This window comes from Bos javanicus, chromosome 23 (genome assembly GCF_032452875.1).
Source record: "Bos javanicus breed banteng chromosome 23, ARS-OSU_banteng_1.0, whole genome shotgun sequence".
NCBI classification, from domain to species: Eukaryota; Metazoa; Chordata; class Mammalia; order Artiodactyla; family Bovidae; genus Bos; species Bos javanicus.
In genome coordinates, this window is record NC_083890.1 from 28,486,796 (window position 1) to 28,507,452 (window position 20,657).

The 20,657-nt window shown below is 39.8% G+C and overlaps 1 protein-coding gene and 1 pseudogene across 1 annotated transcript in view; one reads left to right on the plus strand and one right to left on the minus strand.

The window, feature by feature from the left end:
- The window catches only part of LOC133236940 (BOLA class I histocompatibility antigen, alpha chain BL3-7-like), a 41,625-nt gene that overhangs the window by 3,567 nt on the left and 17,401 nt on the right, over nt 1-20,657 (plus strand). The gene's annotated exons all lie outside the window — the stretch shown is intronic.
- LOC133236949 (mitochondrial import receptor subunit TOM20 homolog) lies at nt 3,974-20,591 on the minus strand (annotated as a pseudogene).

The following is a 20,657-nucleotide window of genomic DNA, read 5'->3' on the forward strand; positions in this document are numbered from 1 at the left end:
TCCAATCTTTGGCTGTTTTTCCTGTTGCATTGTCTGTCTTTTGCTTATCAATTTATACATACATACCACACATGACATACTGTCCTCATTAAGAAATCCAGTCTGACTCCAGATTCTAATTTACTTTCCTACGTTTTCCTACAATGTTTTTTTATTTTTTACATTTAGATCTTTATTTTTTAGAATATGATGTAGCTTGAAATTTTCCATGAATAAAAAGTTGTAGAAATTAAATAAATTTTTAAAAGTATATGATGTAAAAGGAAGATCTTTATTTTTCTCTAGAGCAGTGCTGTCCAATAGAAATGGAATGCAAGATACTTATGTAATTTTAAGTTTTCAGTCAAGCCGCATTAAAAAAAAAGTAAAAACAGATGAAGTTAATCTTAATAGTATATTTTATTTCACCAACTTAACCCATTATATAAAAATATTATTTTTACATATAATTTATTTTGAACAATTATTAAACGATGTCTTTGAAATCCAGTGTGTATTTTACACTTATATCAAATCTCAGTTCAGACTAGGCACATTTTAGTTGATCAGTGGCCGCGTGTGGCTAGTGGCTTTTGTTGAATAGCGTGTGTTATATGGATTGGATGGATGGCTCATTGTGCTAGCTTCATTTATTAAATAATCATCCTGTTTTTGTTGAATTAAATTTCACACTTGTCACACCTGAAATTGTTTCATAGTGAGATCTGTTTCTGGATTTTTGATTCTAATCTATTTGTCTCTTACACCAACACCACAGATTTTATTTCATTGAATTTTCTTGGATGTTCTTGGACATGTATTCCATATATAAATTCTAAATCAGTTTTTTTTTTTTTTTCACAGTTCTCTCCCCTCAAAGGAATTAAAAAAACCTATTGTGATTCTAAACAGAAAGGGGTTTAATGTATAATTTAATTTGGGTATAGTTGGCATTTTTTATATTGTCTTCCCAGTCAGGAATTTGGTTTGCCTTCCATTTATTCAGGTCTTGTTTTATTTCTTCAATAAGCTCCTCATTTTTAAAAAACAGATTCTTTTATCTTTTTTTTTTGGCTGTTATGCATGGAGATCCCCCCCCCCCACCCAATTTCTAATAAGTAAACCACGTGCTTCATTGCTTGGATAAAGAAGAAATAATTGATATTTGACTATTTCTTACATCTAGACCCCTATCATAGTCTCTTACTAATAGTAAATTTTTAACTGTAGAGTTTAAGTATTACTGGCACTCTATGTTTTCATGTGTTTCCCCAGCTCATTCTTATGCATTTGGCCAGAGAAGCTCATTTGAGATCTGCAAATCTGTATGCTAAAGATTCTCAAAATTTGTTTCTGGCTTATCTCGCTTTCCTGAAACTAAGACATCTGGAGCTCAACATGTACAACCTGAGGTTTTTCCCTCTCTTGCACGACTTATGTGTTACTGAGTTCCAGAAATTCTTAACTGCTGTCCTTCTTTCCCCCTCTGGAGTATCAAAGAATTTGTAGATATTTTAAAAACTACTGCAGAAATTAAAAGGTCTCACTATAGAGCCTTCAGAAATAAATTCCCTTGCCCATTACATCACCTGTGAAGTTGCTGTTTTGATTTGTTGAGTCATTCTGCTGCTCTCACCAGTACCCCTTTCCATGTGCTGAGATAGTTACTAGCATTGATATCTATCCTTTTCTGTCCAAGAAGATGGAAAATATCCTAAATCCTAGAGCATGTAGGAGGAAAACGTGTATTCTGGGGGGTATATATTGGTGTCCTAGGGTTGGTATAACAAGGTTTCATGAGCTAGTGGCTTAGAAGAACAAAATTTGTTCTCTCACAGGTCTGGAGGAAAACTGAAATCAGTGTTGGTCAGGTTGATTGCTTCTGGAGGCTCTGAGGGAGAATCTGATCCATGCCTCTCTCCTAGCTCTTGGGTTTGCTGGCAGTCCTGTGTTCCCTGGCAGTCTCCCTCTCTCCACTGTCACAAGGTGTTCTTTGTGTGTGTGTGTGTTTGTGTTTCTGTGTCCAAAACTCCCTCTTCTAATAAGAATGTCAGTCTTTGGACTAACACCCGTGTTAGTCCAGTATGACCTTATTTTAACTTCATTACACCTACAGAGATCCTATTTCCAAAAATAATTACATTCGGAGGTTCCTAGTGGACATGAATTGGGAGGGGACACTATTCAACCCAGTACAGTATAATAGAAATAAAATTCACAGCTGTCGAGACTTCCCTGGTGGTCCACTGGCTCACTGGCTAAGACTGCGCTCCCACTGCAAGGGATCTGGTTCTATCCTCGGTCAGGGAACTAGATCCCGTTTGCTACGACTGAGAGTTCGCATGCCATGACTAAAGCATCCCATGCCTCAGTGAAGACCTGGCACAGCCAAATACAGAAATAAATCTTTTTTAAAAATTCACTGGAATCTCTAGACACTTCACCAGAGAGAAGTTTCCACGACATTACGATTTCCAGAGGTGCTCGGTGTAGACATTGAGTTGGTCAGTGGACTAGTCAGATTGTAGAATAGAGCCTTGGCTGCTACTCATTCATATGTACATATTTGGTTCTGGGAAGCTAGGAGAATTGGTACTAAGCAGAGGAAGTTGAAAACAGACATAAAGATGACTTTTCTAACCACTTTTATGTATGCTCTCATTGTCAGCTGAGCCTGGGAAATTTGCCACTTTTGATCATCTGGCTCTGTGTCATCGTACCACCTTGCTCGATTACTTGGTGCCAAGGGGTCATACCAGAGGTCATATCTGGCATCCTTCTGTCTGTAGGCAAAGCCTCTTTTCAAATCTGAGTGACACTTCAGTAGAGGAATCATGGGATTGTCAAGCGCTCCTCCACTCCCCTTGCTTGATATGGACAGAAGAGGCACTTTTACCTCCTAGGAAAGGGTGCAGAACTTGGTTTTCAAGCTGGCTGTATTTTAGGGAGGGGACCAAAAGGAGAAGAGTCTGCTCCTAGTGCAGTGAGTATATAGATGGTACTCTATAAACGCGTGTTGAATTAAGGAATTTTTTCCTCATGGGGTAGCTCTTGGCATAGTACATAGCTAAATGTTTACCTGAATAGTGCTTTGACTCCTTTGACTTCCAAAACAGCAGTATGTGGAAGGCTTTATTACTCCAGTTCTCCTCACTGCCAACGTACCGTCCGTCAGAACTAAGTTATTTGCAGTTCCCTGAATCTAGTGCCCTACTTTGCAGTTAGATATTTGTTGTTTCTTCTGGATTCCTCCTAATCTTGCTCCCACTTCCAAGTTACTAACATTTTTCTCTGCAATACTTCTGTACTTTTACAGTGTTCTTGAATTATTGATGTTTTTATATCTGTCCTCCACTAGACTGGGAGCTACTTGAGAACAGAAATTGTCTTTGTTTTCCCGTCACCTCATAGTGTCTTGACACATGGGAAGCCTTAGTTCAAAGAAGGAAATCAAGGCTTGAAAGAGTAATTTGCCTAAGGTCACACAGCTGGTGTATGGCAGCACCAGAAGGAGAATCTAGATCCTAAATCACTCAACAGCTATAAAGAAAAAAGTGCTGCACAGGTGTCAGGAGACCCAAGGACTAACCTTGAGTTGGTAGCTCTTTGTGTTATCCTGCCTGGGTGTGATTCTTTACCTTTATGGTATTTTGGTTCTTGTTTGTAATGCTCTTTTTAGGACCATCAACCAAAGGTACTTTTTGTATGTGTTTCTTCCAAGGAAATTGAAAAAGTCTCAATTCCCTCATTTTAAGGTAAGCAGCTGAAGAGAGTTGTTCAGGTGCTTTTGGATCTTATGTTCCAGGTCTTTGTACCTTACCTGTATGCTCTCCATAGGTAACTCCACTACCCTTTATTCTTTATCTTCTTTGCATGTTGAGATGTGAGATTTCCTCAGGAGCAACTGCCTTCTGCTCTCCAAGGTCCTGAAAAGATACCCCTGGGCTTCCTGAAAATTCCTGTTTCCCGGAATGCAGATTTGAGTTCTGATTGGTTCTTCTTCTTCTTCTTCTTTTTTTTTTAAGTCTTTATTGAATTTGTTACAATATTGCTTCTGCTTTATGTTTTGTTTTTTTGGCTGCAAGGCATGTGGAATCTTGGCTCCCTAGCCAGGGATCATACCTGCACCCCCTGTGTTGGAAGGCAATGTCTTAACCACTGGACCACCAGGGAAATCCCCTGATTGGTTCCTGAAGAAAAAGAAGATGGCAGTTCTATTTCCAGTTTTTTAAGGAATCTCCACACTGTTCTCCATAGTGGCTGTAAACTGGAAATAGAACTGCCATATGACCCAGCAATCCCACTGCTGGGCATACACACTGAGGAAACCAGAAGGGAAAGAGACACGTGTACCCCAATGTTCATCGCAGCACTGTTTATAGTAGCCAGGACATGGAAGCAACCTAGATGCCCATCAGCAGATGAATGGATAAGAAAGCTGTGGTACATATACACAATGGAGTATTACTCAGCCATTAAAAAGAATACATTTGAATCAGTTCTAATGAGATGGATGAAACTGGAACCTATTATACAGAGTGAAGTAAGCCAGAAAGAAAAACACCAATACAGTATACTAACGCATATATATGGAATTTAGAAAGATGGTAACAATAAGCCTGTGTACGAGACAGCAAAAGAGACACTGATGTATAGATCAGTCTTATGGACTCTGTGGCAGAGGGAGAGGGTGGGGAGATTTGGGAGAATGGCATTGAAACATGTATAATATCATGTATGAAATGAGTCGCCAGTCCAGGTTCGATGCACGATACTGGATGCTTGGGGCTAGTGCACTGGGACGACCCAGAGGGAGGGTATGGGGAGGGAGGAGGGAGGAGGGTTCAGGATGGGGAACACAGGTATACCTGTGGCGGCTTCATTTCGATATTTGGCAAAACTAATATTGTAAAGTTTAAAAATAAAATTAAAAGAAGATGGCAGATCTGATTATTGGAAAACACGGGAGAATTAAAGGCACTACTCAGGTGATAGAGTCAGATCTTCTGTTATTTTGTCTTTCCCCTTCTCCCTCTTTTCTTTGGCTGCCTCAGTGAGTCCACCTCTGCTTCTCTTGTTGCTGAGGTCTCAGACTTTACTCTAGGGGTGCTGGCATGACTGAACTCAGATGAAGGATTAAGGAGATTAGGACTGGAGGACTAGGTAGGGTCCAGAAGCTCATGGGTTTATCTATCAGACTTAAGAAAGTGTATCTCTCATACTCAGACCTTGGTCTGGGGTCAACACAGTGTTGTCATTGATCACACCCTGAGGATTCACCTCAGTGAATCCCTGAGAAACTAGAATGTCTTCCCTCTCATCCTAAGAATTCTGCTGCTTAGGAAATGACCCCAAAGTGATAGTCCTAAAGTCCTCTCCCTGTTCCCACAGAGAACTACAGAAAGATTCAGATGAAGAGCCTGACTCAGGATGTGAAACTACCAGGATGAGATTTTTTTTTTTTTTCTTTTAAAGAGTATTTTCTTTGCTATTGATATTCAGTGCTTCACTATTTTGTTAATTATGTTATTCCTCTCCTGTATCCCTCCCATTTAATTAATTGCCAGTTTCTGACATTTTAAAATATCTTAGCCTTCTCCTTCCATTTCTGCTTTGTTCCATTTCAGGTCTTTCCTAGATAGTAGCCGCTGACTCCCTACCTTTATCTGAGCATTTGTTCTCACTCTGTTGCCCCACTCCCAGTGTTTCCTCTGTACTATGTCTTTGGTGATGTTTCTGACTCAAAACTCTTGTCATCTGACTACTCAGTCATTTTAATGATGACTTTTATCCTTCACCTGTTGGGTAAAATCTAAATCTCTTTGGAATGGCTTACAAGGCTCTTGATGATCTTGTCCAGTGGATGGTCCTAAGTTTATAGATGGGGGATTTGTGAGGAAGAACAGACCATTTGCAGAGAAATAGACAACTGCATCTTTGTGCACTTAGGTTTTTGGGGATTCCATATGTGATCCCATTAAAATGTGAGGAGAGAAAGTCTTTCTACAGTCTTCTTTTTAGCTGATGAAAGAAGCAAAGGAATCCTTCTCTTTTGTCAAACTGAGTACTTTCTAGGGAAGCCAAAATCTTTACAAACTGCTCATGGAAATTACTCTTTCTCTTTGTACTAACAGAGGTGGGCCACAGACCACTGAGGACACTCATTAAGCATGTACTCCCAAAATACTGAAAAGAGAGTCCATCAGAAACAAACTTTTATTAAAAGACTATGTTAGGCACTGTGCTCAGTCACGTGGATACCAGTGAACAAGACAGACGTATTCCCTTCAGGAATCTGTGCTCATAGCTTGGAAAACAGACAGCTAGTTCTGAAGTATTTCTCTGGAGATATAACCAGTTCCAAACTATCTTTTGTCTTGATCATAACTCCTTTAGAGTTACTGTCTTCATAGTCATCTTTTTTCTTAAGATTATTAGTCCCTCTTGTGCTTCCTCTTTTTTGCTTTCAAATCAGCATTTAACAAAGCGTTTATTGACTCTGCTGACCTATGTAGCAACAGTCTTCCCTTTTCTGCAATGAAAGAAATGGTATACGTTTTAGTTTCCTCAGTTCTCACCTCTCTGGCTTCTGCAATCCCTCTTCTCGCCACTGAACGCCCCTCTTCTCACACTGTCGTCCAGGGGTCCTCAGAGGCCTTTCCCTAGGCTTCTCTGCGGCGCCTGACTCCACTCAGGCCTCTCCCTCCGTAGTCTCAGAGCACTGTTGGATACAGTCCAGTTTGCGCAGTCTCTCCCGTTCTCCCCACCACCTTTACCCCTACCCTACTTGCTTCTCCTGTGAACCTCTGACAGAATCTTCATATCTATTCAGGGCTTTGTTGCTGTTTTCAACTTTGCGTCTGGTGATGTTTTCTTCACACCCAGAATCCTCTAGAGGATTCTAGAGAGTAATGTGAAATCTTACAGTAACACTGATGTTTCTGTGTCATGCACATAGAGAAATTTCAATTCTCTAGTGCCTGGGAATTTTAGAAGTGAAGTACTATAGTATGCATTCACAGATAATTCTTAGCAACATAATCCAGGATTGAAAGCTATTTTGTTGCATTTAAAATTGTATTTAGAATACAGTAGTTAATTTTTCTGTAACTATGCAAAAGTAACAGAGCAGGCCATCCCAAGGTTCATACCTAGTTTAGACAAAAGAATCAAAGGATTTACCTACCTTATAAGACCTAGCATTTTTCTCCTTCTGTAGTACTTTTCAAAAAATGGGCAGCAGATCTAAATAAACATTTCTCCAAAGAAGACATATAGATGGCCAAAAAAGCACGTGAAAAGATGCTCAACATCACTAATTATCAGAGAATGCAAATCAAACCTATAGGGAAGTATTCCCTCATACCATTCTGACAAGTGGCCATCATCAAAAAGTCTATAAACACAGAAAACAACATAGTGTTGTAAAGGAATTATCCTCCAATTAAAAATAAAAAGTAGGGACATGAAAAGAGAGAAGATGCCAATAAAGGGTACTTTAATTGGTAAAATAAAAAAGTGAATACATACCCAATAAAATACAAAATATTTAGTTCTTAAAAAAAAAAAAGGCTACAAACAATAAATACTGGAAAGGAAGTGGAGAAAAGGGACCCCTCCTGCACTGTTGTTGGGGATGTAAATTGGTATAACCACTGTGAAGAACAGTGTGGAGGGTCCTTAAAAAACTAAAAATAGAACTACCATATGATCCAGCAATCCCACTCCTGGCCATATTTCCACAGAACTCATAATTAGAAAAGATACATGCACCTCAGTGTTCATTGCAACACTATTTACAATAGCCAAGACATGGAAGCAGACTAAGTGTCCATTGACAGGAATAGATAAAGATGATGTGGTACGTGTATATATAATGAAACGTTACTCAGACATAAAGAAGAACAAAAGAATGCCATTAGCAGCAACATGGATGGACCTAGAGATGATCATACTGAGTGAAAGAAGTCGGAGATGATTTCAGTCATATGTAGAACCTAATTTTAAAAAATTATACAAATGTATTTTTTTACAAAACGAAAATCATCACAGATATTGAAAACAAGCTTATGGTTACCAAATGGGAAATGTTAGAGGTGGGAGGATAAATCAGGAGCTTGGGATTTTGGTGGCTCAGACAGTAAAAGAATCTGCCTGCAATCAGGGAGATCTGGGTTCAATTTCTGGGTCAGAAAGATCCCCTGGAGAAGGGAATGGCTACCCACTCCAATATTCTTGGCTGAAGAATTCCATGGACAGAGGCTACAGGCCATGGGGTCACAAAGAGTTGGATACAACTGAGCAACTAACACTTTCACTTTGATTCACTTTGCTGTTTTACATCTGAGACTAATAAAATACTATAAATCAACTATACTCCAGTAAAATTAAAAAGTTGGACTAAGACTCTTATGGCACCTTTTCAATGTTTTGTTGATTTTATGATAATACTTATTTCAAGAGTTTTAGAGCAGATACTTTGTTGTGTGAATCTGATTCATAATACTCTTTAAATTCTTTGTGATCATTGCTAATTTTGAGTTCTGAGCACTGACAATGTGTCGAGTACTTTTAACTTTCACACAGCTTTAGAACCAGTATTTACATTGGTAACAATTATAAGCCACAGGTGAGTTTTGTCAAAATCATTTGTTTTAGGTATTAGAAAAGCCAATTACTATTTACTTTGAACTGAATCTTACACAGTATTAAAGGCATTACTACTTGTCATAGTTTTTGTACAGTATCATGTGTTTCAGACTATGATGCATGTCATTGTTTCCTTGTTCCCTCTCAGATCCACGAGATTAATGTTTATAAGATTTAAAAGCAATGTTAAAAATGTATCCAGGAACTTCCTGGGGGCTCCCAATGCAGGGGGCCTGGGTTTGATGCCTGGTTGAAACTAAGACCCAGTGCAGCCAAATAAACAAAAATAATGAAAATAAATACAAAAAAGTGTGTCTAGACTTCCTCACTTCATTCTGTTTATTCCTCATATTTTAAGTTCTTGGCATTTATAGATATGAAAACACTGCACAACTGTTTACTGCAAGAATAGCAGTACAGTAACAATAAGAACAAAGGAGAAGCCAAAAAATATATTGTTTAGGAATTTTAGCAGTATGAGGATTTAACAAAGAGATGATTTTTATAAATGTAGAATGAAGAATGTACAACCCTAGCCACGGAGCTTGTGACTGAACTGGCAATTGGTACCATGAACGTGTCTCCTGCAATGACAGGAACTCCTCTGTTGATAGATCCTGTGTTAACCTAGACTTTGCTAATGAGTATATGTTAGGATTTATATCACTTATTTTACTGTTTATCAGTTGCTATTTTGTTTTCTTTAGCAAGCAGTATGGCTTCTGCTGCTGCTGCTGCTGCTAAGTTGCTTCAGTCGTGTCTGACTGTGCGACCCCACAGATGGCAGCCCACCAGGCTCCCCCATCCCTGGGATTCTCTAGGCAAGAATACTGGAGTGGGTTGCCATTAACTTCTCCAATGCATGCAAGTGAAAAGTCAAAGTGAAGTTGCTCGGTCGTGTCCGACTCTGAGTGACCCCATGGACTGCAGCCTACCAGGCTCCTCCGTCCATGGGATTTTCCAGGCAAGAGTACTGGAGTGGGGTTTCATTGCCTTATCCGATGGCTTACTAGTGTATACTAACTGAATACCGGTATGGAACAGAATACTGTAGAGGGCTATGAACATTAGTTAATATGCTACTATGACTTTTAGGGGCTTCCCTGGTGGCCCATGGTAAAGAATCCACCTGCCAATACAGGAGACGTGGGTTCGATTCCTGGGTTGGGGAACATCCCCTGGATAAGGAAATGGCAACCCACTCCAGTCTTTTTGCCTGGGAACTCTTGTGGCCAGAGGAGTCTGGCGGGCAATAGTCAATGGGGTCGCAAAAGAGCTGGACACAACTAAACAACAGCATGACTTTTGAGTATTGAGCTGGTTAGGTTTGGAAGTCAGGTGGGGCATATTTAGAAATTACACTAATAAGGGGCCTCAAGAGTTAGGATACTTGCTTTTAATGCATGGCTCTTGTGGAGTGAGGGGAGGGTATGGTCTTTCTGTTTTTTTCTGATTCTTTTTGGCTGAATAAACAAAGTAGACTGAATAAAAACGAGAAAGTGTCTTCACTTTATTTTTAAAGTCAGATGAGGTGGCCTGGGTATTGGTGGTTATGTAATAATTTGCAGTTTTGTTGTTGTTCAGTCACTCAGTTGTGTCCAACTCTTTACAACCCCATGGACTGCAGCACGCTAGGCTTCCCTGTCCCTCACCAATTCCTGGAGCTTGCTCAAACTCATGTCCATTGAGTCAGTGATGCCATTCAACCATCTTATCCTCTGTTGTCCCCTTCTCTAGCCTTTAATCTTTCCCAGCATCAGGGTCTTTTCAAATGAGTCAGTTCTTTGCATCAGGTAGCCAGAGCGTTGGAGCTTCAGCTTCAACATCAGTCCTTCCAATGAATATTCAGGACTGATTTCCTTTAGGATTGACTGGTTTGATCTCCTTGCAGTCCAGGGGACCTTAAAGAGTCTTCTTCAACATCACAGTTCAAAAACATCAATTCTTTGGCGCTCAGATTTTTTATGGTACAACTAGCACATCCATACATGACTACTGGAAAAACCATAGCTTTGACTAGACAGACCTTTGTCAGCAAAGTAATGTCTCTGCTTTTTAATATGCTGTCTAGGCTGGTCATAGCTTTTCTTCCAAGGAGCAAGCGTCTTTTAATTTCATGGCTGCAGTCACCATCTGCCATGATTTTGGAGCCCAAGAAAATAAAGTCTGTCACTGTTTCCATTGTTTCCCCATCTGCTTGCTGTGAAGTGATAGGACCAGATGCCATGATCTTCGTTTTTTGAATGTTGAGTTTCAAGCCAGCTTTTTCACTCTCCTCTTTGCAGCTAGATGTTATTAAATGCTTAGTGCAAGACTGGGATTGACTGTCATTCTTGCAAGTTATTTCACACTTAGAAAATAGCATGTTATGAAAGAGGAGGTTCTCTCACACTTCTAGAATGTGGTTAGGGAGGGGAGGGTGGAGATCCAAACAGAAAATTTAGTGTTTTCTTGTCCTGCCTTAAAATATAAATTTTAAGCAATGATCATGATATATTCATACAATAGAATATTCCTCTGTAATAAAAAGTCAAGTACTGATAAGTGTTACAGCCTAGTTGAGTCTTAAATATACTGAGTAAAAGAAACCAGACACAAAAGATGACAAATGATTTCATTTCTATGAAATGTCCAGAATAGGCAGATCCATGGAAATAGAAATAGTGGTTGCCAGAGGATTGGGGGATTTTAGGTGGGGGAAGGTCATGGATAAGGGCTTTCTTTGGGGGCTGATGGAAATCTTCAAAAATTGTGGTGCTGGTTGAAACAACTCTGTAAATTTATTAAAATGTGTTGAATTATACACTTTAAATGGGTGAATTATATGGTATGTAAATTACATCTCAAGAAAGCTGTTAAAAAATTAAAAATTTACATTTAGGGAATCCCTTGGTGGTCCAGTGGTTAGACCAGTGCCGGACTTGGGTTTGATCCCTGGTCAGGGAACTAGGATCCTACAAGCTGCATAGTGCACCCACCCCTAATTATTAATACATTTAGAATCTAAATTGAAATTAGTCAAAGTTGAACATTTTGAATTAAGTAAGATGTGGGCAGTGTGGAGATAATTTGTGTTATCTAGATGAGTACAGTTCAATAGAAGTAGAATGCATATGTGTGCAATTTAATATTTTGTAGTAGCCATATTCAGTGGGGAAAAAAAGGTGAAAATAATTTTAGTATATTTAATCCAGTAAGTCAAATATATTAGTGTACTCAGTTCCTCAGTTGCCACCTATGTCTCATTTTCCTCACCCTGAAACAAAACAACGGTAACTACTTATGGTTGTTGTGAGCATTAAGTGAGCTAAACATCTATTCTGTGTTTATTGTGTGTCAGGTGCCGTACTGAATTTAAGTGGACTTCCCTGGCGGTCCAGTGGTTAAGACTCTGCCTTCCAATGTAGAGGGTGCAGGTTTGATCCCTGATTGGGGAACTAAGATCCCACATGGCATGCAGTGTGGCCAAAAATAAAAATACAAAAACCTTATTGAAAACAACGCTCCCCCCCCCCCCCGCCGCTGCCTCACCCGGCCCACCCTTGCCCAAACAAATGACTGTGCTTCCACTGCAGGGTCACAGATTCGATCCTTGGTCTGGGAACTAAGATTCTGAATGCTGCATGGTGTGGACAATAGAAAAATAAAGCTGGAGATTTTATCTACACTTAGTAGAAAAGGAAATACTAATTAAGGAAGAGTGCATGATTTAGTTTGTGCGTTAATAGTATAGGGAACCATGAAGACTGTTTGATGTATATATTGTTAGATACATATGTGTGTACTTAAGGGAGTATATACATAGGACTATAGCTATCAGTTCCCACTAGAATGCGCGGGTGTGTGTGTGTGTACACTCACGTGCGTGTGCTGGTGGTGTGGAAGAAAGTTGATAAAGAATGTCAGAACCATGCTCCTAGACATCTTGTGCTTAGACTAGGGTTTCAGAATTGGCTGGTGAGCAAAGGATGGGCAGAATCTGTCCTTCAGGCTACAGACAGAAGCCATGAAAACAGCCAGAAAGCAGTGTTCAGGGGTGAAATGACTCAGGAAGCAAAAAGGCTGAGAGAGGAAAATCAGATGTGATTGTCATGCAGAGTGGGTCCCTTTAGGGTCACCACCTGTTCACCAGGACTCAACAGAAAACCACAGTACCATATGCTATAGGTTAAGAAATAGGTTTCAATTCAGCGTCAGCAAGTAAAAAGAGGGCACGAGTCCCATTCCTCCTCTTCTTTCCATAAACAAGCAAACTGGGCACCCTTCTGGGCAGGCAGGGTGGGAGCATGGAATAGTGGAGGGATCCTGCCACATTACTGCTCTCATCGTAAGGCAAGCAGTGCAAGAGCCACCTTACCAGGACTTCCCTGATGGTCCATTGGCTAAGACTCCAGGCTCCTGATGCAGAGGGTCCAGGTTCAATCCCTGGTGAGGGAACTAGATCTCACATGCTGTAACCAAGACTCAGTGCAGCCAAATACCCTTTTTTAAAACAAAGGGAGGGGAAGCCACCTTATCAATGAGGAGAGACAAACTGCTTAGGCACCAAGCATTCTGGGTTAGTGTCAGCTGTTGACAGGATGTGGTGAACAGACTCCTGCAGTGTCCTCTAATGGTCCTCCACTGGTATTCACATACTTGTGAAATCCCCTCCCCTTGAGTGTGGGATGGATCTAGTGACTTAGTTCTAACCAAAAGACTATGGCGAAGGGAAAAGACATCGCTTCCTTGAGTAGATCATAAAAGTCTGTGACTTTCATCTTTCTAAGAAACTCCTTTACTGTCTTTGATGAAGCAAACTGCCATGTTGGAGAGACCTATGTGGTAAAGAACTGAGAGGTTTCCCCTGTCCAACAGCCAGTGAGGGTCTGAGGCCCTCAGTACAACAACCCTCAAGGAACTGAATCCTGCTAAAAAAAAATGTAAGTTTGAAAATAGATCCTTTCCTAGTTGAGTCCAGATGAGCCCCACTCTTGCCAACATCTTTATTGCAGTCTTGTAGACACCCTAAAGTAGATGACCCAGCTTATGCTGTGCTTGGGTTGCTGACCAACAGAAACTCTGAGATGCTTTGAGTTGTTTCAATCCTCTTGTTTTGGGGTAATTTGTTATGTAGTGGGAGACAATACAGGAGAAGGAAATGGCAACCCACTTCAGTATTCTTGCCTAAAGAATCCTATGGACAGAGGAGCCTGGTGGGCTGCTGTCTGTAGGGTTGCACAGAGTTGAACACAACTGAAGCAACTTAGCATGCATGCATGCATTGGAGATGGAAATGGAAACCCACTCCAGTATTCTTGCCTGGAGAATCCCAGGGACAGAGGAGCCTGGTGGGGTGCCCTCTGGGGTTGCACAGAGTTGAACATGACTGAAGTGACTTAGCATGCATCCATGCACTGGAGATGGAAATGGCAATCCACTCCAGTATTCCTGCCTGGAGAAGCCCAGAAACAGAGGAGCGTGGTGGGCTGCCATCTATGGGATCACACAGAGTCGGACATGACCGAAATGACTTAGCAGCAGCAGCAGCAGGAGATAATACGTTGCAGGTGTTTGGAAATGTTAACTGCCCAGTAACTGGAGACCTGGGGGCCCATGGCAAATTACAGTCTCCTCTGCCAAGTGTTAAAAACACCATTGATCCCCTTAGAAGGTGACTTCTTTTTTAAAATATTTATTTTTATTTATTTATTTGTACTGGTTCTTCATTGCAGCATGTGGGATCTTGTTAATAGTTGTGGCATGTGGGATCCAGTTCCCTGACCAGGGATTGAACCCAGGCCGCCTGCATTGGGAATGTGGAGTCTTTGCCACTGAACCAGCAGGGAAGTCCCAGAAAGGAACTTCTTGCAGCTCCACTCACTGGGAGAAGGAACCCCAGGTTCATTATTCAGGCTACCCACGAGTGCTCAGTGTTATTTTCAGACAGTTCTGCTTCTTGTAATATAAAGGGAATATTAACTCACTAGAGTGAGTTAATGAAGTTAGGATAGTGGGTTATAGACCCCCTTATGAAGGGATATGTTTTCCTAGACTCTTGAAACCTAACTTTGAAGACAGAGTTGTTAAAGGCACCAAATAATTAGAGAAAAAAGTTTCAAAGAAAATGTTAGTATCTTAACTTAGAATTTTGTGACTTCAAAGGGGAGGAGACAGGAAGCTGTAGGTAAGCTGTAGTAGGAGTGAAGGCTGATTTCTAACCAAATAAATGTCAAGAGGGAAAAACGCAAAAGAGAGAAAATTAGTAAGTTAGGAGACAAAGCAAAAAAAAATCAATAAGTATGTCTCTTTGTATCTTGGTTTAACACCTCAGTTGTTAAGGAAAAAATAATAATATAACTAGAAAAGTGTGAACACGCCCTAGATGTTTGATGATGGTAAGAATTATTATTATTTTTAGAAATGATATTATAATTATGAAATTTATGAAGTTATTTTTAGTGATATAGTCAAAATATTACAGGCGAAATGATATATTTATAATTTTGTTTAAAATATTCTGCACCTACTGGGGGGAACTAGGTGGGAGTATAAATGATGCAAGGCTGATTGCAACTATATGACATGGGAAAGGCAAACTACAGAGACAAGAAAACCTAGTGGCAGCTGGTGGGGTGGGTAGGGAGACAAACGGGCAGAACACAGAGGATTTTCAGGGCAATGAAAATACTTTGTATGCTGTAATAATAATGAACATATGGCATGTGCATGTGTACTCAGTTGCTCAGTCATGTCTGACTCTTTACAACCCCATGGACTGTAACCTGCCAGGTTCCTCTGTCCATGGAATTATCCAGGCAAGAATACTGGGGTGGGTTGCCATTTCCTACTCCAAGAGATCTTCCGGACCCAGTGATCGAACCCCTGTCTCCTGTGTTTCCTGCATTGGCAGGCGGATTCTTTACCCATGTGCCACCTGGGAAGCCATATATGTCATTATACATTTGTTCAAAGCATAGTATGTACAACATCAAGAGTGAATACTAAGGAAAACTGTGGACTTTGTAGCTATGATGTGTCGATGTGGGTTCATCCTTGGTAAAAAATGTACCATTCTGGTGAGTGGTGTTGATAATTGGGGGAGACGATGTAAGTGTGGAAAACCTCCATACCTTCCTCTCAATCTTGTTGAAAACCTAAAACTTTTCTAAGACAATGAAGTCTTTAAATACATATATATAAAGCAAAAACCAAAACCTGTTCAGTAGAAGGACTTAATAGCAGAATTGAGCTGGCAGAAGAAAGAATTTGAAGATAGTTCAAAGAGTTTATGCAGTATGAAGAACTGGAAGAAATAAGGATAAAAAATGTACGAACAGAGACTCAGATACTGTCGGACACCATCAGTATACCAACATATGCATAATAGTCTCAGAAAAGGAGGAAAGGAAAAAAAAGGCAGAAAAAAAAATAATAAAGGCTTAAAACTTCCCAAATTTGATGAGAAATATTAATCTGTACACCCAAGAGACATACCATACTCCATGTAAGATAAACACAAGGAGATCCACACGAAGACACATTAAGGTCAAAAGATTACGAACAAAAGACAAAGAAAAATTTGAAAGCAATAAGGGAAAACATGCATATTAAACATATACATACCTACACCCAATAAGAATAACAGCTAACTTCTCATCAGAAAAAACAGAGGCCAGAAAGCATTGATATATTCAAAGTGAAAAGCTAAAAACACAGAAACCACCAAGTAACCTGATAATTAAGAATCCTATATCTAGCAAAACTGTGATTTGAAACTGAAGACAAAGACATTCCCAGATAAAGACCCTGAGAGAATTTATTGGTATTAATAGCAGATCTGTGGGGAGGGAGGTGGGAGGGGGGTTCAGGATGGGAGGGACACCTGTATACCTGTGGCCAATTCATGTTGGTGTATGGCAAAAACCATCACAATATTGTAATTATCCTCCAATTACATTAATTCAAAAAATGGAGCTGTCTTAACAAGAAATATTAAAGTCAGGTTCTTTAGACTGAAAAGAAATGGCACCAGATTATCCAATCCACATGAAAGAAAGCACCAGGAAAGGTAAGATGAAGGTAATTATGAAAAATAAATGTATTTTTATCTTATCTGATTTAAATTACATAAGACAATGAATTTATTGTATTGAGCTTATAACACCTACAGATATATATTCATGTGAATAATTGGACAAAGGATGGGGGAGGGAATGGAACTCTTGGAGTAAGGAAATGACAGAAGTGGTAATTTGAATCCACAAGAAGAAAGAGGACTGGAACTGCTAAATACAAAGTTTAAAATGAAAGGCTCAAGTATGTTTTTTTTCTTTTCTCAACTTCTTTAAAAGAAATTGATATAAATCAGTATTTATGACACTATATTGTCAGCTTTATAATATATACATAGATGTAATATATATGATAACACAAAGGAGAGGAGACAAAACTTTATCAGAGCAAGTTTTCTGTGCTTACTGGAATTAAATTAGTATTTATCCAAAGTATATCATGATATGTTAAGGTGGAGATTATAATTTCTAAAGAAATCACTATAATTCAAAATTACACTGAGATTGAACAAAATAATTTATATGGGTCATAGCAAATACTTAATAAAAGGCAGTAAGGGAAGGAATAGAGAAAAAGATGTGAAACACATTGAAAAAATGAAAAATGGTAAACAAATCCACTCATAATAAATGTGAATGGATTAAACGTAGTTTTCTATGGTACATAATAAGTGATTAAAACCTAGCACCCCAAATCAACACACATTTGTTATCTCATAATTTCTGTGGCTCAGGACTTCAAGCATACCTTAACTGGAGTCTCTGCAAGCCTTTTTTTTTTTCAATTAAGATGTCAGTTGTGTTCTTATCTGGAGGACTGACTGTAAGATCCACCTCCACACTCACTGAGGACATCAGTAGAATTCAGTTCCCTGTGGTTATATCATAAGACTGAGGGACTTGACTGGTTGTTGACTGGAGGCTGCCTCAGCTCCTGTCGGCCACCCCTCAGTTCCTTATCACATGGGGCTCTCAACATGGCTACTTCCTCAAAGACAGCACAGCAGGATATCTTAAGAAAGTCTGCTAGCAAAACAGACTCTGGTCATGTGATAATAGGCATGACATCCTATCACTTGCCATATTCTCTAAAAAAACAAATTTTTTTGTTTTTAATTTGGCTGCCTGTGGTCTTAGTTGTGGCATGTGGGATCCAGCTCTCTGACCAGGAGTGGAACCCAGACCCCCTGCATTGGGAGCTCTGAGTCTTCGACACTGGACCATGAGGGAAGTCCCTGCTACGTTCTCTTGGTTAGAAACAATTCAAAGGTCCCAGAGACAGTCTCGAGGTGGGGGATGATAAAAGGTCATAAATATTAGAAGAAGATCGTTGGGGGTCATCTTAGAGTCTGTCTGCCACAGAGGGAGCTTCCTTAACCTGATAAAAGAGCATTTATGAAAAACCTATAACTAATATCATGTTGTTCACTCACTCAATTGTGTCCAGCTCTGGGACACCATGGACTGAAGCACGACAGACTTCTAACATTTTTATTTTTTGGCTGTGCTTTCACTGCTGGGTTTGATCCCTGGTTGGGGAACTAAGATCCTGCAAGCCTTCCTGCGCTGCCAAAAGAAAAGCCTGTTGGAGAAAGCCTACGTTTCTGTGAACAGACTTGGTAGAAACCAGGGCTTTGAGAACTCTGCCAGTGAGAGTTCAGAAGAAAATGAGGAACATCTTATTGGAAAATAGAAAAGGGGAAAATCTTTGTTAAGTATTGATAGTAGTGGAAAGCTTAGCTAAATTATCTCCTGGAGAATTTGTAAGAAATGAAACTGGTTATATAGCTAAGGAGATTTCTGAGCACAGTTGGTGCTGCTTGTTCCTGTTTATGTTACAGGAACATGAGAGGAAAGAGATAAACAGGAACCAGGGTTGGCTTATTTTAAAAATTCTCTCTAGATGACAAAAAGCCAGGAGGAGATAGAAAGGCGATGTACTTTGTTTTTTTCATCTTTCTTTTGGCTCCACGTCCTTGCCTCAACCCTAATGTGGGGGTTTGAACCTTCTCCCCTTAAACTGCCAAGCCATGGAAAAGAGCTTACTCTGAGGCAACTCTGACTCAGTGGTGGTCTCATTTCCTCCAGAGCAGGGGAAGGAACTGCCCCTTCCAAATTCCTCTTAGTAGTTTCTGGCTTAAACAGTAATCCTGCTGGATTTATTTTAATTGAACATTTTATTTTCCCCCCAGTGTTTCAGATAAAATTAACCTATAACATATTCATTAAAGGTGGAGGAATGATGATTTGATATATGTTTGTACTGATAACAGGACTGCCAGTGTGACTAATGGGACATTTTATTTTTATTTTTTTTTTTAAGTACCAAGGATCTTTATTCTTAGGTCTGATATTTAATCTGTGGCTGAAGATAATATGTCACTATTTAGAGAATAAAAGGTCCCATTATCTTCATTCAAGTCTTCAGCCACAAAGTTACACCTTATTCTCATACAAGATAAGGGTTGGTAGGGGATTAAGGAGGTACACTGAGGATAAAAGCAAAAGGGAACAAACACTTTTACAAGTATATTGTCCCAGTTACCGTGAAGGTTACGTTTCAGGTTAATTTACAAAAGTAGTGACAGAACCATGATTTCAGTGAAAATCAACACATTATACCTTTTAAAAAACCAGAAATACTAAGTCAGGCAAGCATGCGAAATTCAGAGTTAAAAAAACGCAAGGGCTGGCTGCCCAAACAGGTATTTCCCTCAGAAAGAGGGATTTGAAAATACTGCACAGAACCAAAGGAATTAGAAGCTGAATTAGCACACTCATTTCCTCAGTTTATATATGAGGCAAGCGGGCAGACATTAACTGGTAAAGCTTACTCAGCCAGATTAAGAATGTACAGACATCCAATTCCTGGTGCTATCCGCAACTACATGTATCTAAAATACAAGGAGGTAAATATCCAGAATACATCAAACCCATTGATTTAAAAAAAACATTTCAAGGGAGGGGGTGAAGTTGTTATTATAGCATAGCAGCACATTACACATATTTAAGAGATTAAATGGAAAAAAATAATCTCTTAATGCTCAGTTTTGATCAACACAAGTTTCCAGCCAACTTTCTGATGTAGAGCAAAACAAGTATATTCTTCAGTTTTCTTCTACATTTTTTGGGGCCTATCTTTCAAAACTGAGCACCGGGTATTTTTAATGTAAGTAATGGGATGTTATATGTACATTCTAATCACACATTTTAAGAATAAACAAAATGCAAATTTCAGTAATTCGTAGTGTATTTATACAATGAAAAGCTCTCTATCAAAATACACTTCACTGGGAAAAATAAATAAAACAGACAAATGGATCTACACAAAGTAAAAATTAACTTTGGTAGACTTCACTGTGGAGGACAGTCCATAACAAGCTTATCTGCCCTTACTCCCCCAGAGCCGATCATCTTCTGAGTTAAGATTTTAAAAATATGTTTTAATTGAGATCATTATGTTGACATTTGTTTCTCATTCCACATCATCTTCAGCCAAGCTCTGAGCACTTACAATTCTCTGACTAATTGTTGGGAGCTTAGTCAGAAGCATCTGGAACACTGGTGGTGGAAGTTTGTTGCAACACTTGCAGTAACTGCTGTGGCTGTCCACACAGCAATCGCATTTGTCAGATGGTCCACACCCTTCTCATATTCACCTTGAGCTAGTAATTCTTCACCAAGCTGTATTTCTTCTACGAAGAATTTCTGAACGGCTTCAGCATCTTTAAGGTCAGGTAACTTGGAAAGCCCAGCTCTCTCCTTGGCAAGCTTCTGTTTCTTTCTTCGTTCTCGCAGCCTGTTCTTGAAGTTGGGGTCACTTCGTCTCTTGCGGTCGAAGTAAATGCAGTAACCGATGAAAAGGGCCCCGCACACGCCGGCGGCGATGGCGCTGTTCCGGCCCACCATCTTCTCTCCACCGAGGAGCCGGGTCGGCTGCGGCGGGGCCCGCAAAGAAGCCGTTGACCGCGAAGC